Source organism: Aphelocoma coerulescens, chromosome 4A (assembly GCF_041296385.1).
Source record: "Aphelocoma coerulescens isolate FSJ_1873_10779 chromosome 4A, UR_Acoe_1.0, whole genome shotgun sequence".
In the NCBI taxonomy this organism is placed as follows: Eukaryota; Metazoa; Chordata; class Aves; order Passeriformes; family Corvidae; genus Aphelocoma; species Aphelocoma coerulescens.
Window position 1 is genome coordinate 17,411,415 of NC_091018.1, and position 14,402 is coordinate 17,425,816.

The 14,402-nt window shown below is 41.1% G+C and overlaps 1 long non-coding RNA gene across 5 annotated transcripts in view; it reads right to left on the bottom strand.

Moving 5' to 3' along the window:
- LOC138110510 (uncharacterized) overlaps positions 1 to 13,955 on the bottom strand; it is a 64,205-nt gene extending 50,250 nt beyond the window's left edge. For all 5 annotated transcript variants that reach the window (XR_011150970.1, XR_011150971.1, XR_011150969.1 and 2 more), the window contains exons 1-2: positions 13,843 to 13,955; positions 12,165 to 13,520 (exon numbers count right to left, since the gene is read on the bottom strand). This is a non-coding gene — a long non-coding RNA (uncharacterized lncRNA). The remainder of the gene's footprint in view (positions 1 to 12,164; positions 13,521 to 13,842) is intronic.
- Positions 13,956 to 14,402: the final 447 nt, after the last annotated feature.

The following is a 14,402-nucleotide window of genomic DNA, read 5'->3' on the forward strand; positions in this document are numbered from 1 at the left end:
GACCACAGAGGTTTTTTTCCTCCATAACTACATAAATTTTTGCCAGCCAAGAGGGATTACTCATTCAAACCCAGAAGCACCTACACTGGCTTTAGAACTGGGGCTGAATTCAAATATTTCTTTCTCTTTACTTCAAATTTCACTGACATAATTCAGCTGAAGATAAACAAGTAGTAAATGTTATGTGGCAAAAAACCATATATGTGCTATTCATCAAACAAATATTTTTTAGTTCAGTGCTGTTGTCTGCAGCACAGCAGATCAAATCTAACCAGTTCTGGCAGTGATCTTCTCTATTCCAGAAGTTTGTGTACTACCACCAGCACCACAGTAATTTCCTCAGTCATGAGGAAAGCCATGTTAAGCAGGTGGCTAATCAGCAAATACTATGAAATTATTTGGCAATTTCTATCTAGTCCTTGGTGGATAATCATGCTTGTCTAAAAAGCTGCCAGTGTGGCTGAGCATCCAGTTGGCAGGCTAGACCAATTAAGGAATAAGTAGATGAAGACACAAGAGATATCTTAGATTAAATTCTGATTCCTGGCACATTTCATAGGAGATAACAGGGACACAAGGCAAAAGAACCCAGTCCTCAAAGGATTTTACTCACACAGTAACTGTGTGCTCACTTTGCTGCAGCAGCTTAAAACATGAGGAATAAAAAGAGTGGTCAGAGTCACTCTCACCAGAAGCACCTCTGCACACTTCACCCACCTCCTGCTCAAGCTCAGAAACTCAGTTCTGCCTGGCTGGCTTCAAGTGTTAATCCCAATTCTTATCACTAGCACTGAATGTGTGTTTCTTTTAACTAAGAAACAAAACACACAGGAAGAAAGAGGTGGTGAAAATGGAGCTGGGCTTCAGTTTTGATCATCTCTTTTGGGCACTTGGAAAATCACCTCAAGTAATGAAGTCAAATGTACTGCTGGCCACTCTCAGCAAGAAGGGAAAGGATCATTTTGATATGATCACATAAATATTCAACAAACAAACGGGCTTTTACTTTCTACAGAGCCCTCACTACAGAGATCAACTTTTAGTCTGATTGCTTCAACCACGGTACTTTTCCTCTTAGCATAATTTATATCACAAGTATTTTAGCACATAAATTGTGCTACCTCCAAACAGAAAATGATTAAATATGCTAAGAAGCTTTTAGCAAGTATAGGTTGACTGAGTCATTCATTGCATTTACAACATTGTGCTACAAAGCAAACTTAAAATGAAAAATACAGTATGTCAAATAGAAGTAAACAATCTGTCATTTTATACATACTTAAGCAGAAGCTGAAATGCTTGCTCAAAATAAACTGACATCAAAAGTTCATTGCTTTCCAGTGAGTATCTCTTCCTTCATATTATGCTATTGCTTTGCAAAAGAATATTTTGAGAGGTATTTGGTTGTAGGATTAATTGCTTTTTGAATAACAGCTCCACATTATTTCAAGCAATTCTTGTGGTTTACACCAGTGTGACTGAAGTGACTGGGTGCAAGATAAACACTGGGGTGCCTCTGTGCTGCTCTCTGTGACTGCTTTGCCAGCTCAGTGAATCTGTCAATTTATAGATGATGCCTAAACATTTTAAGAAGGACTTTGTTTGCAGAAACAATTTCATTTTAGAAGGTATGCTTGAAGTTCAAACATGTAGCAATATAGCACTCTTTGTGAGCCATTATCTTAGAAACTTAGACAGTTCTGAAGGGAGATGTGTCAGAGTGTGACCAGTATTTTTGTAATGGCATTTTTCAAGACAGCATCACCTATCAGAGAGAGCAGAGCAGATGTTTTCCTCTTTGCCCCCTGCCAAGCACAGAATGCTCAACTCCTTTCCATAGTCTTGGGAAGGCAGGAGTTACTCACAAAAGGAAGACTCAGCAACCCACCAGTGGGTTATTCGTCACTTGCCCTGAATTAATACACAGAGCAGAGTACAGAAAAAATGGGAGAATGGGTCACAGGGGAAGCTTCTCACAGAAGTCACCCCTGTAACCCCCCTAACACCAAAAACCTGGCCACACAAACCCAATACACAAACATACCAGCAGCTCAGGACAAGGAGCAGAGCTTTCAGTTTGGGGGTTTAAGTGCCATCAGAGGACAAACCACAATACAATTCTCTCCCCACTTCCATGAGATTTTAGTTCACCATTTCTCTGAATCCTATTTTCCCAGCATAAACCACTGCTCTGCTACTCAGGTTTCTGCCCAGCAGCTGCATCTGCTCAGAATGGCCAATTTCCTACTGAAACTAAGAGCTGCCAGAGGAAGGACCTTGGCACCACTGCTCCCTGACCTTGGCCAGCAACACAACAACAGAGGCACAGTTCAGGTTGAGAACACTTAGCACCGAGTCAGCCAAGTAGATATATATGCTACTTCACTTCAAGGGCATATGTGTCTTGAAAAAATGAAGCCTTTCTAGACTTTCCCTACCTAAAAGCTGAGTATTAACATAAGACAGGAAAAGGGGTAGCAAGGCACTAGAAGGCCTGCTTGTGAAAGGTAGATTCTGTTCATTGAAGTCACAGCAATTGAGCTTGTCAAAAAAAACCCTCACAAAACATTTCTCTATACATTTTGATAAGGCTCACAGGCAGGTACACATTTAGATTTTTTTAAGTGTATTAGGCAGGTTTTTACTAAACCCAGACCACACATCTTGTTCACTGGCATCAGTTCTTCTGGGCAAACTTGTCTTGCTCTTCACTGCATTCATCTGTCCTACAGACAGAAAATCACCTTCCTAAAGAAATGACAATAAACTAAACCCAAATGTAACACCCTTCCTAACCCCAAAATTTCCCAAAATAATTACCCAAGTGCATAATTCCCACTTCCTTGAGTGACAATCAGTGAGGTTTGGCACAGATTCATTCTCTGGGAAATGTCCACATCTCAGATGTAACTCAGCCCTAATTCTTAAAAGACGCAGCACCTTCCTTGGAACACACAGTGAGTGACATCACTTCGTGTGCCTTGTCACAAAGCCCCAGAAACACAAGCAGACTCAGCCTGTGCCTTGGGTGGCTGGGTCAGCAGTCTGACTCCCTATAAATGCAGGAAACCCTGCCTGGGGCCACCAAGGACACAGAACAGCAAGACTGAAGGGCAGCAGAGAGGAATGTCTGGGGAATCACACATGTCCCAAAGCATAATCTGCAGTAGGTCACCTCCATAAAGCACACAAAGCTTGGATTGCACTTTCTCATACAAAATGCAGAGTTCATTTGGGGGGAGAGAATTAACTTGAGGCAGCTTAAAAGGTACATCAGCACCACTGAAAGCAGCTTGCATTTAAAGTCTGTGATACAATTATTTCAGAGCAAATACTCTTCCAGGGTTCACTTCAAAAGACTAAATTGAAAAATATCACAAGAAGTGATTAATATGCTAACAGTCCTTCAAAATGCAACATGATTCCTTCCACACAAGGGAATTGGTTTGATTTCCCTTTCTAGCAGCAGAATTAATGTATTGTTTTAAACATAGATACGCCTAATTTTAGAACATATGGACTCTGCCATGTGGTTGTTTACTTAGATGGGGTGCTTTAATTTGCTTGGCACTTTCTAGTGTTTAGGGTGTCTTTCAGAATAAGGAAGAGATGTCTGGACACATTGTGGGCTAAAACAGAATATAATTAGAAAGAAAAAGCTTTAAGGAATCCTTCTTTATAATATCCACAACACTTGAACACATTATTTAGCTCTGTGCTCTATAATAGAACACTTAACATATACTAAGAGACAAACCAAGAACAAAAATAGCATCATGAACAGCCCTCCATATGTGTTTTCTGTGAGAAGCACCATGCAATTGCAAAGAAGCTACAAAGAAACTGACTGCATACTTTTCATATATAAATTCTGTCTTATCTGTTCAGAAAAAAACAGTTAACAGATCCTTTAGGAGCTCCCGACAATTCATGGGGAAAAAATGCTAAATATAGCATTTATAAAGCTGTTTATTCTTTAATATAGATGTATAGACTATTTTACTCAAAGACTCCCCTAAAAAAAGGTTTAGACTTAGGCATAATTGAGTAAAACCAGCCAAGATCAAGGCCTGCAGAATGCAGGTCATCTCTGCATATCCTGGGACCATGATAGCTGTGGAAGAATCCAGAACTGTGTTGGTCATCTGTTTAATTAGCATAGGTCACAGTTGGACTTGGAGAAAACAAGATTAAATTCCTGATATTGCTAGACTAACAAGAAATTTGTTCACATAACTTCTACACTATGAAATTTGTATACATTTATAAGACATGAGCAGCAGAAGTCACAGCTTCTGTGCAGAGAGGAGCTGGATGGAATTGTAATTGTAATTCAGAGTTCTTTCCAAAGAGGAAGGTAAGAGTGTTAATGAAAATCAGCATATCAAAGTGTGTTTGCATATCAAAAGATAACTCAGCCCCAGATAAACAATGTTCATTTGCATTCTTACAAATTCCCAGAATTAATCAAGGCACAATATAAAATTTCACTAACTTAATTAGCATGAACAAAAGGGAAGTGAAAGCCCCTACATACTTCTTTGAAGACTCATTAGTGCTCAACAGCATCCTGATAACATTCAAGAGCAATTAGAGAGGGGTACCAGAGCAGAATACATTTTAAAAGACATAGCCCCAAAAGCAGAGGACTGAGATGCTGCCAGAAGGCACAGCAGAGAAACACAATGTGAGGTAACAGCTTAATGACAGGCATATTCTCTACAGAACAGCTGCTTTTGTTTGATGCTTTTTTTTCCCCCCTGCAAAGTTATTCTAGTTTTGTAACAACTTCACTAAAATAAAATTTACCGCCCTGATTTTTAAATTGTCAGCAAGAGGAACTCCTACTTACTTTTGACTTATTTGAAATTACTCATAGAGGTGAAAGGACATCCTGTAGCAGCCTGAAGCTTGAGACAAGTTTGGAAAGTCGATGAGATAAAGTGCATCTCCCATTAAACTGGTCAGCTCGAGAACTGGGATTGCCCAGTGGGAGCTCCAAGACTTCACTATGAAAGAGCTCATAACAGAAGTCAGCACATAGAAGAGCCTGTGACAACATTGAAAGCTCTACCCCCAAATGCAGGACAGAAAGTTTAAAAAAAAAAAATTATCAGTTAAAACTTTCCAAAAATCCATGACTGAGCAACTCTGAAAGGCAAAACAGCATCACTGATTCAGAGCCCTATCTTCAGGAAGATTCTCCCTTGCATAAAGGGTGCAGGAAGCACCAGGATCTGCCCTGTTATTTATGGATAAATAGTCCTTTTTTGGACTTTAATTAAAGTCCTTTAGTTTATGGATAAGAAGTCCTTTATTCAATAAAGGATTTTGAATTTTTCATATTTGGGTTAGGATTACGTGATGTAGTCAACTTAAAACATTTGCAAACCATTGAGAATATTGGTAGTTTCAGCCTCCAATTCTTCAGTAAAATATTCTGTATCTATTCCATCACTTCCCTCAATTAAGAAGTAGAAATAGTAATTGGTATTATATCAACAGGTGAGTGACCTCCCTGTCTTTACCTTGCCTCATGAGCTGCTTCAGCTTCTTCCTCCCCCTGTGCTGTTGAGAGGGGTGAGTGAGAAAGGGGCTGGGTGAGTGTGTGGCAGCCAGTTAAGGTTCATCCAGCACATGGTCAGAACCCAGGTCTCATGTTTACAGCAGGATGGCAGCTCTGATGGTGAATTATAAACACGAGCCAGTCTTGCATTGAGGACTCTAAAGCCAATTTATTGCACCATTACCACTGCCTGCATCTTGCAGTTCTCCCACATTCCTGAAGGCAAGGACTCATTTGCTGTGGAAAAGGAAACAAGAAATAACATTTGTGCAAAGGATCCATTGCACCCTCAGTTATGTACCCGTACAGTCACTCTGCCTGTGGATAATGCATGACTTGGTGTGCACAGCTGGGAGCCAAGGTGTTCTATAAAAGAATGGTGGATATGATGCTCTACAGGAGTAGGACTATAAGATACCTAGGATATCAATGAAGTATATATGGTTTTAAGCAGATTAATTGCCATAGGTTTAGAATATAAACTGGGGAAACTTTCATCCAACAACCAGGTACGTTATGTTTCTGCAATTTGGTTTCATGAACTCGAATAACAACCAAATACAAACTCCAATTTAACTTGGACCTGACAGAAAAAGCTTCAGAGCAGTCTCAGTACTTCACAGTAATTGCCATGCAGAGGTACTAGAGATATCTGTTGTAGCCTGAGAAATTAGTCCTGGTAATCATGTACCCTGCAGCTGTGCCAAGGAGCTTTACTGGGAACACCTTTGTGCTTCATTGGACACAGGAGTGCACTTCTGAAGTGAACCTCACCAACACCCCACTCTAGAGCGCTCTAATGCACACTGTAGCATCTCAGAACATGGGAATTTAATCCCTTTCAGCTGAACATGGCCTAGAAACTCACTCCAGCTGCATCACAAACCCAGGCTAGAGCTAATCTGAAGTTTTAAAAAAATTTTTAAAAATTAAAAAAATTTTTTAAAAACCCACATAATCTGAAATGCACATAGCATGGACATCAAAGCTCTGGGCAGATATTCCACACTGTATCTGTTCCCACTGGCCTGCAAACGCAGTCTGGCCACAATTCCCAGTGCTCCCTCTCCTGCCCATTCCATAACACACCAACTGGCTGCAACTCAGGAGTCCACAGGGGCCACCATCACCTTTTCCAGGTGTGTGCCAGGCATCTTCCTGACTGCCTGCAATGCCATGAATTTACACACTGGTCCATGACACCACACACAGCCCAGCCAGGGGAACCTGCAGCTGCCGTGCTGTGGGGTCCCACCAGGCTCACAGAACCAGGTGCATTTATGGTCACAGCAAGTCCTGCAGGGGGGGACTGCCCAGCACCTCACTGAAATTTGGAGAGTTAAACGAGTTACCCAGAGGAAAAGCTGCTCTGCAGTGGAGTGACTGGCAAGCAGCTGGAGCAGAGGGCATCCCTGAGCAGCCAGTCTGACAGAGGAAAAAGCAACAGAAATTTGGGCTTGTCAAGACAGAAAATCATATCCAGTGTGGGAACAGAACAAGAGGTTCACTCTAAGACATTTAAGTCAACAATTACTCAAAGTATCCTGTCTTGAGCCACAGGCCATGGGATGACCACTGTATCACAGAGAAGACAGTGTTTTGTAGCATATTAAATATTGTACAAATGGTGCCAGCATTCAGCAGCAACTTGAAGCCACTAACTGGCTTTTCAGCAATTATAGTTCCAAGCCATTTATCTAAACTTGCTAACAAAAACAGTCAAGACAAAATCCTACGAGATCATTTAGTCTCTTTCTTTCTCAAGTTTATCCATGCTGACAGCAACAAATCCTAATTACTTCAGATAAGCCATTTTAATTGAAAGCACAATCCCAGCCTGCTGGATTAGTAATAGAAAAAAATCACGTCTGTGTGCAAGAGAAATATTTTTATTTTAGGACAGCTGAGCAGTACTGTTGTGAATATTCAGTATTTTTCTGCAGTGCATTAATAGTCATTTATTTGCCATAAAAAGACACAACAAAAATAGCAAATGGGTTAGAAAGCCATGCACACTCTAATGAAAAGAGAGAAACTGGCATCTCAGAAATGGCCAAGCAAACATAAAACCCATTAGGTATGGTGGAACAGGAAAACCAGCAGTGTCAAACAAGAATTAAGAGTCCAAACATATGTGATCAATAGAAGGATTTAAAAGGAAGGAAATAAAAGCAAACCAATAAGATATCAATAGCCAATATGGTTAGAGAAAATAAAACTGGTGCATTTAAGTGAAATGAAGCATTTTATAATACAGAGAGAACAAAATTAATCTAAAGACAGATTATTGTTAAATGCAGTTGATAAAATCCTAAACAATGATGTAAACTAAGGAAAAGTACAGCAGATAGTTGTGGACTCTTTCTTAAAACAGACATGTGTGTCCTGCCTATCACGCACGCAATACAAAGATTGCTGTCTGTGACAGAAGGAAGAACCCATTTAGACTCCACATTTTCCAACTGGCACATCCAAAAGATTTGCATCTATGAATCTGTAAAGAGCCACTCAGATAAACAGAGAAGCCTTCTAAATTGAAAATGAGTCAGCAGTACCCTGGCAGCCAGGAAGGACATCTGTATCCTGGGGTGCACCGGGCACAGCATCGCCAAGGGAGGGGATTGTCCCACTCTGCTCTTGCTGGGGTGGTCTCACCTCGACTGCTGGGGCAATTTGGGGTGCCACAATATAAAAAAAGACATTAAGCTGTTAGAGAGCATCCAAAGGATGCCCCAAGGGTGGTGAAGGGCCTTGAGGGGAAGCCTTGTGAGGAGCAGCTGAGGTCACTTGGCTTGTTCAGCTGGAGGAGACTGAGGACAGAGCTCATTACAGTTACAAGTTCCTTGTGAGTGGAGAAGCAGGGGCAGACACTGATCCCTTCTCTGTGGTGACCCATGACAGGACCCCAGGGAATGGCTGAAGTTGTGTCAGGGGAGGTTTAGGTTGGATATTAGAGACAGGTTTTTCACCCAGAGCATGGTCAGGCATTGGAACGGGCTCCCCAGGACAGTGGTCACAGCACCAGCCTGACAGAGCTCACGGAGCAGAGGGACAGTGCTCTTGGGCACATGGTGTGACTCTTGGGGATGTTCTGTGCAGGGCCCAGAGTTGGACTCAACGATCTTTTTGAGTCCCTTCCAACCCAACATATTCTGTGATTCACTGAAATTCCAATATTTAATAAATCCAACAAACTGTTGAATTTCACAAGTCGTGAAGGACTCCCTGGGTAGTTTTAAGATGTAAAAATGGCAAGAAGGATACCCGTGGAGTTACAGTCTGTATAACATATTAGTCTACAGAACAGTTACAGTGCATCTCATAACAAAAAAGAATCAGAAACTAAAATGTAATTAATGACAGTCAACATGGTTTCATAATCTTTCCACGCCTTTCTAAGCCTTCTCAGACAAACCTGTAAAGCTGACAAGATTACTCATCTGGTAGATCAAGCTATCTTGACATATATCTGAATTTCTTCAAACTGTTAGATTTAATTCCATATAATGTTGGCACCAGATGCAGTTTGAGAGGTATCAAGAAGGATTACAGAGCTCTGGGAGCAGCAGTAAATGACTCTGGAGTGCAGGTAGCCTTTTCATCACTCCTTCCAGTCAAAGGGAAGGGGTTTGAAAGGGCCAGGCCAATCTGCCAAGTCAAAAAGTGGTTACAGACAGGTGCCAGAGCCAGGGCTTCAGTTTCTTCTTCACCCAGAGGGTGGGTGGGCACTGGAACACCCTTGATCAAGTGCTGCTGAATATTTTTATGAGCAATATAAAATCTCTGCTAATGAAGCTTGCCACTAACACAAAGTTCAGTATTGTAAAAAAGAAGACAGGTAATAAATGATACAGGATCGTGTGAATTGCCTACAGACTAGTCAGGATCCATCTAAACCTGTTTTAACACAGCCAAGCTCCAGGTAGAGGTGGCAGGATTACAGCTCACAGACACAGTAACTTGCTCAGCCTGACCTCAGGGCATGTCTGGAGCACCCTTCATAAAATGGAGAATTGTTAAAATCTGGGTAATGGCAGTGATTAGGTATATAACCCTGGAAAACCACATCCTTTCAGAAAATGAGTTTGCACAAAGGGCAGAACAACACAGGAATGGATTCAAAGGACAGATGTAAAAATAACCTGGGGAACCAAACTTTACCATGAGGGGCATAAAAGTTTAAGGGATATTGAAAGAATATATGGTTGCCCTATGATAATTTCCCAGGTAAATATGGTGGTGGGGAGTTTTTCCTTCTGATGAAAATAATAATAAAATCCAATGCCCTAAAGTTGAAACTTGCAAAATTCAGCATGAACATTAAGATTTAATTTACTAATGTAGGTGAGCAGTGGCATATATAAATAGCAAATGCATTGGGGAAAACTGCATCAGTCCAGACCATTGAGGCAGCCTGTGTGAATTCATCTTTAGAGGTGTGAATAAACAAAGCAAACTGGTGTTTGACTTGGAATCCTGAACACAGACTGTGAATGTAAGGGAGCACTCCAAGCAGCAGGAGACAGAATGGTCACTAGATGAGCCCCTGCAGGGAAGTTTTATAAAGTCCAGCTCATTTCCTAAAATCTTACACCTACTGATATTTGCAGCACCAGCATTAGGACTAACCATCACAGACAGGTAACTAATATTTGGTGAGTTTTATATTGCTCTAAAAAGAGTAATCACAGCTGAGAGGAAGAAGGCATGTAACATCTGATCCATCAGGAAAAAAAAAAAATCTTTGAGCATTTAATTTAGGTACAAATGAATTGCTGCAGAAATGCTGCCACCCAGCTGTAGAAAAGCACAGGGAGAGCCTCAGCTCCCAGCACAACTCAGCTGAGTGGAAAGCTACTAAAGTTCACTGGCTTTTCAGTTATTTGAGCCTTTGCTTTGCTAAGCTTGGTTAAAATCAATTCTGCCAAAAAAGGTGAGTATATGTACTTGCTTACAATACACAAACTAGGTAACCTTACAGACTCTCTAAAAACTTCTGAACACATTAAAAATGTACATCTGATGCATTTCCTGACAATTTCTTTTATGCACTAAAATGCCCTTTTCATCCAGCCATTATATTAAAAAATAATTATTAAAAGCCAGTGTAATTTGGATAGTGGCAACACACCTCATATGAGAGAAATGAAACGGTCCTTTTTAATGGGGGGAAAAAATAAAAAGAAAGTCCAGGCCCAAGTTTCAAATCTGTAATGATATTTAGCATACAGTAAAACCAATCTCATTAGCATTATTTAAAAAGTTCTATTGAAAAGGCAATTTCTAGATGAAATTAATAACTCACAGATGACTATGAATGCCTGAGCAGTGAATAGAGAGTCAGATGTTTTACTTCCATGTCACTCCTAGATAATGAAGAGAACAAATAACTAAGCCTCTAACACATTTAAATACTAACTCTGAATTACTGTATTCAAACCTGACATTTAAGACTAAGAAGATTTTTGGGGTTTGTGCTCTTGACTCTTTTAAAATAAAGATCAGAAGTCAACAAATGAACAGCAAGACCTGAATTTTAATTTACTTCCCACTGCTGAGTAAATCATAGAATCACAGAATGCTCTGGGTTGGAAGGGACCTGAAAAATCATCCAGTTCCAACCCACTGCCATGGGCAGGGACACCTCTCACTAGACCAGGTTGTTCAAAGCCCCACCCAACCTGCCCTTAACCTGAATAGAGAAATGACAAGGACACTAGTCCAGCCACAGCAAAATACTAAAATTCAGAAGATATTAAGACCATTAAACAGGGATTAAAGGCAACCTTTGTACAGTTCTCCCACAAGACTTCTTCTGGAATAGCAAGCATTAATCAGTTCATTTTAGCAAATCTTGCCATGTAAACCCAATACACTTCCCCTTCTAAATTAATGAAGGAATAGGCACAAGGAAAGGAATTGTAGTGGTTAAGAAGTGTTCTGATAATGTACAGCATAGAAGACACCTTTGTGAATCCCAGCTAACCAGATTTAGGCTAAAGGTTGTAGAGTTCCCCAGACAGGTACAGTGGAACTATCAGAGGGCCAAAGAGCTCCACCACAGCCACACACACTTTCTACAAAGCAATTTTGCAGAACAGTTGTGAACCACTGCAGAAGGTTTAAAACTAAGTAATCCAAGAGATCTCGTCTAGTCTAGTGCTCCTGCAACACTTGAGCTTAATTTAATAAGAAATAACCTATTAGTGCACAAGTGCTTGCTCCTCTTCAGGCTCTTCAACAGACTACAGGCACCGAGGGGAAAAATGCTGCAGATCACAGACAAATGCAATTCCAGCAGTCATTCACACAGTAACTCAAAGGGGTCAGGTTTCAGCCAGAGTTCCCTCCACGTCATGCTCATAGCATGAAATTCTTATTTCATGTGGTCACTGCAATTGTGTACAATGAAGCGATGTTCCCTTCTGCTAGAAGAATTCTAAATGCAATGCTCATTAACTGGTAACCAATGAAGTAAGTTTTATCTGAAGTTTTGTCTGTTCCTAACAAATGGAGTGATTAGCAGTAGGATAAAAGACTAATGTCATTCAGGAACATAAAGGGCTGTTTGTAAACGTAAGTAGAGATGATTACTCACAGTAACAGAGGATTATTCAGGCTGTTAGTGCACCTACTCAATTGCTACCTTTCACAGGAGGGTTTAGGCACATGGCTGTATGCAGGCAGAATCACAGAACGGCTGAGGTACCTCTGGATCCTCTGCACAGAGCAGTGTCAGACAGACTAGATGGATCATGACTTTGTTCAGGTGAATTTTGAATAGCTCCAAAAACGGCCACTCCACAGCCTCTGAGTCACCACCTCAAGCATTCAGTTACTGTCACAGAAAAAATATATCTTATGTTTAATTTCCTGTATTTCAGTTTGCGTTTAGTGCTTTCTGTTTCATTGTTTATTGCCTTGTGTTTGTTGCCTCACTGAACACCAATGAGAAGAGTCAGCCCCCATAATCTATACTTCTCCCACCATCAGGCATTCATTACACACATGGGTAAGAGCTATCCAAGCCTCCTCTTTTGCAGGCTGAATAGTCCCAGCTCTCCCAACCTCTCCTTGGATGTACAACACTTCAATCCCTTCATCTCCATGGCTCTTCACTGGACTCACACCAGTGTGTGTCTCTGGTACTGGGGAGCCCGGTCCTGAACACTGCTCTGGATGCAAACTCACCAGGGCTGAGCAAACAGGAAGGGTCACTGCCCTTGGTCTGCTGACAATGCTCTTCCCAAAACAGCCCAGGAGGCTGCTGGCCTTCTTTCCCACCACTGCTTGCTCACTGTCAGCTTGGCATCCACCAGGCACCCTCTGTGTCTTTTATCTCCAAAGCTGCTCGCCACCTGGTGCCGGTACATGGGGTTACTCCTGTTTGCATTTTCCCCTGTTGAATTTCATGAGATTGCTCTCAGCCCATTCCTTGAGCATGTCCCAGTCCCTCTGAATGGCAGTGAAACCACCTGGTGCACCAGTCACTCTTCTCAACTTTGTATTCTCTGCAAAATTGCTGAGGGGTCACTCTGTCATGTTACCCAGGTCAGCAATGAAGAACAACGCTACTGCCCCATCACTGGCCCCTGGGGACACCACGGGTAACTGGCCTCCAGCTGGACTTCCTGCTGTTCATCACGACTCTCCCAGACCAGTTCAGACTGTGCTGTGAATCATTTTGCATTTTGAAAGGCACTACATTTGCAGCAAGGCAGATGACAAGTGAGTTTCACCTTTTTGTACTCTAACCTGACAACTGCTGAGTCAAGGCAATGCCACTAATTACAGTTCTGTTGACATTTTGACTGCTTCCCATCAGTTTAGAAGCAACCCATAAGCATCACACACAGCTTTGAGATATTCTTGCATAAAAACTTGCATTATCCATTTCACCAAAACAGCAGGCATTTATGACTGGTGACAGCTTCCATCCCATGAACATAATTACCTACAACACAGCAGTTCAGTGGGATATTAAAGACAAATAGTGACACTCATACAGAGCATTTAAAAGACAGATTCTGCCCCCCAGAAACAGCATGATTGTTCTGCACTCAACAGCACTCCAAAGAACAGGTGAAAAATTCCACAGCAGCTTTTTGTGGACAGGAAAGATCATATCCAGAGGCAATGCAGCCTCTGTAGATGTGTCTGTGGGATTACACCATTTTGTCACTTTTGTCACAGTATTTTGCCTGACTGAAAACCACAAGATTTCTCTTCTGGAAAAGACTTTCTGCTACTAGACACAACTGATTGGCAGAACTTACCCAGCTATTTAGGAGTTCAGAGTTATGCAGTCCCTTTTGGAGTCTTAAATCATTAATACAGCATCAGGGTGTTTTTTATGACAAGGATTGCTTTGATAGAAAAGTGGAATGAAGTAGGCTAAAAAACAGACAGAAAACAAGCATTTTAGTTTCAAAGAACCACGCAACCTCTAAACCCAGGAAAGTCTGCCTATTTTCCTACTGTTCTTACAGTTCAGGAGATAAGCCACAGCTCCATCACATTTCACACTTGTAGCTTTGGGCAGTCAGCAGCTTGTATGCTCAATTATGGAACTGTTGGGAGCTCTAGAACTTATGTTTGTTATATAACCCCATAATAGAAATATCTTTAATATCTAAATACATGGATTCTAACCATGGGGTGCTGCTCAATCACTGTGCCCACAAAAAAATTCAAGTTACTTAACAGAGTGTTTCTTTATGCACCTATAACCTCAAATTTCCATGTATATGAAGTAGAAAAATGTAGCCACAGAAAGGAAGGTATTACAAAATGCACAGATACAATTACAGAAATCTTTCAGAGATGAAACAAAAAT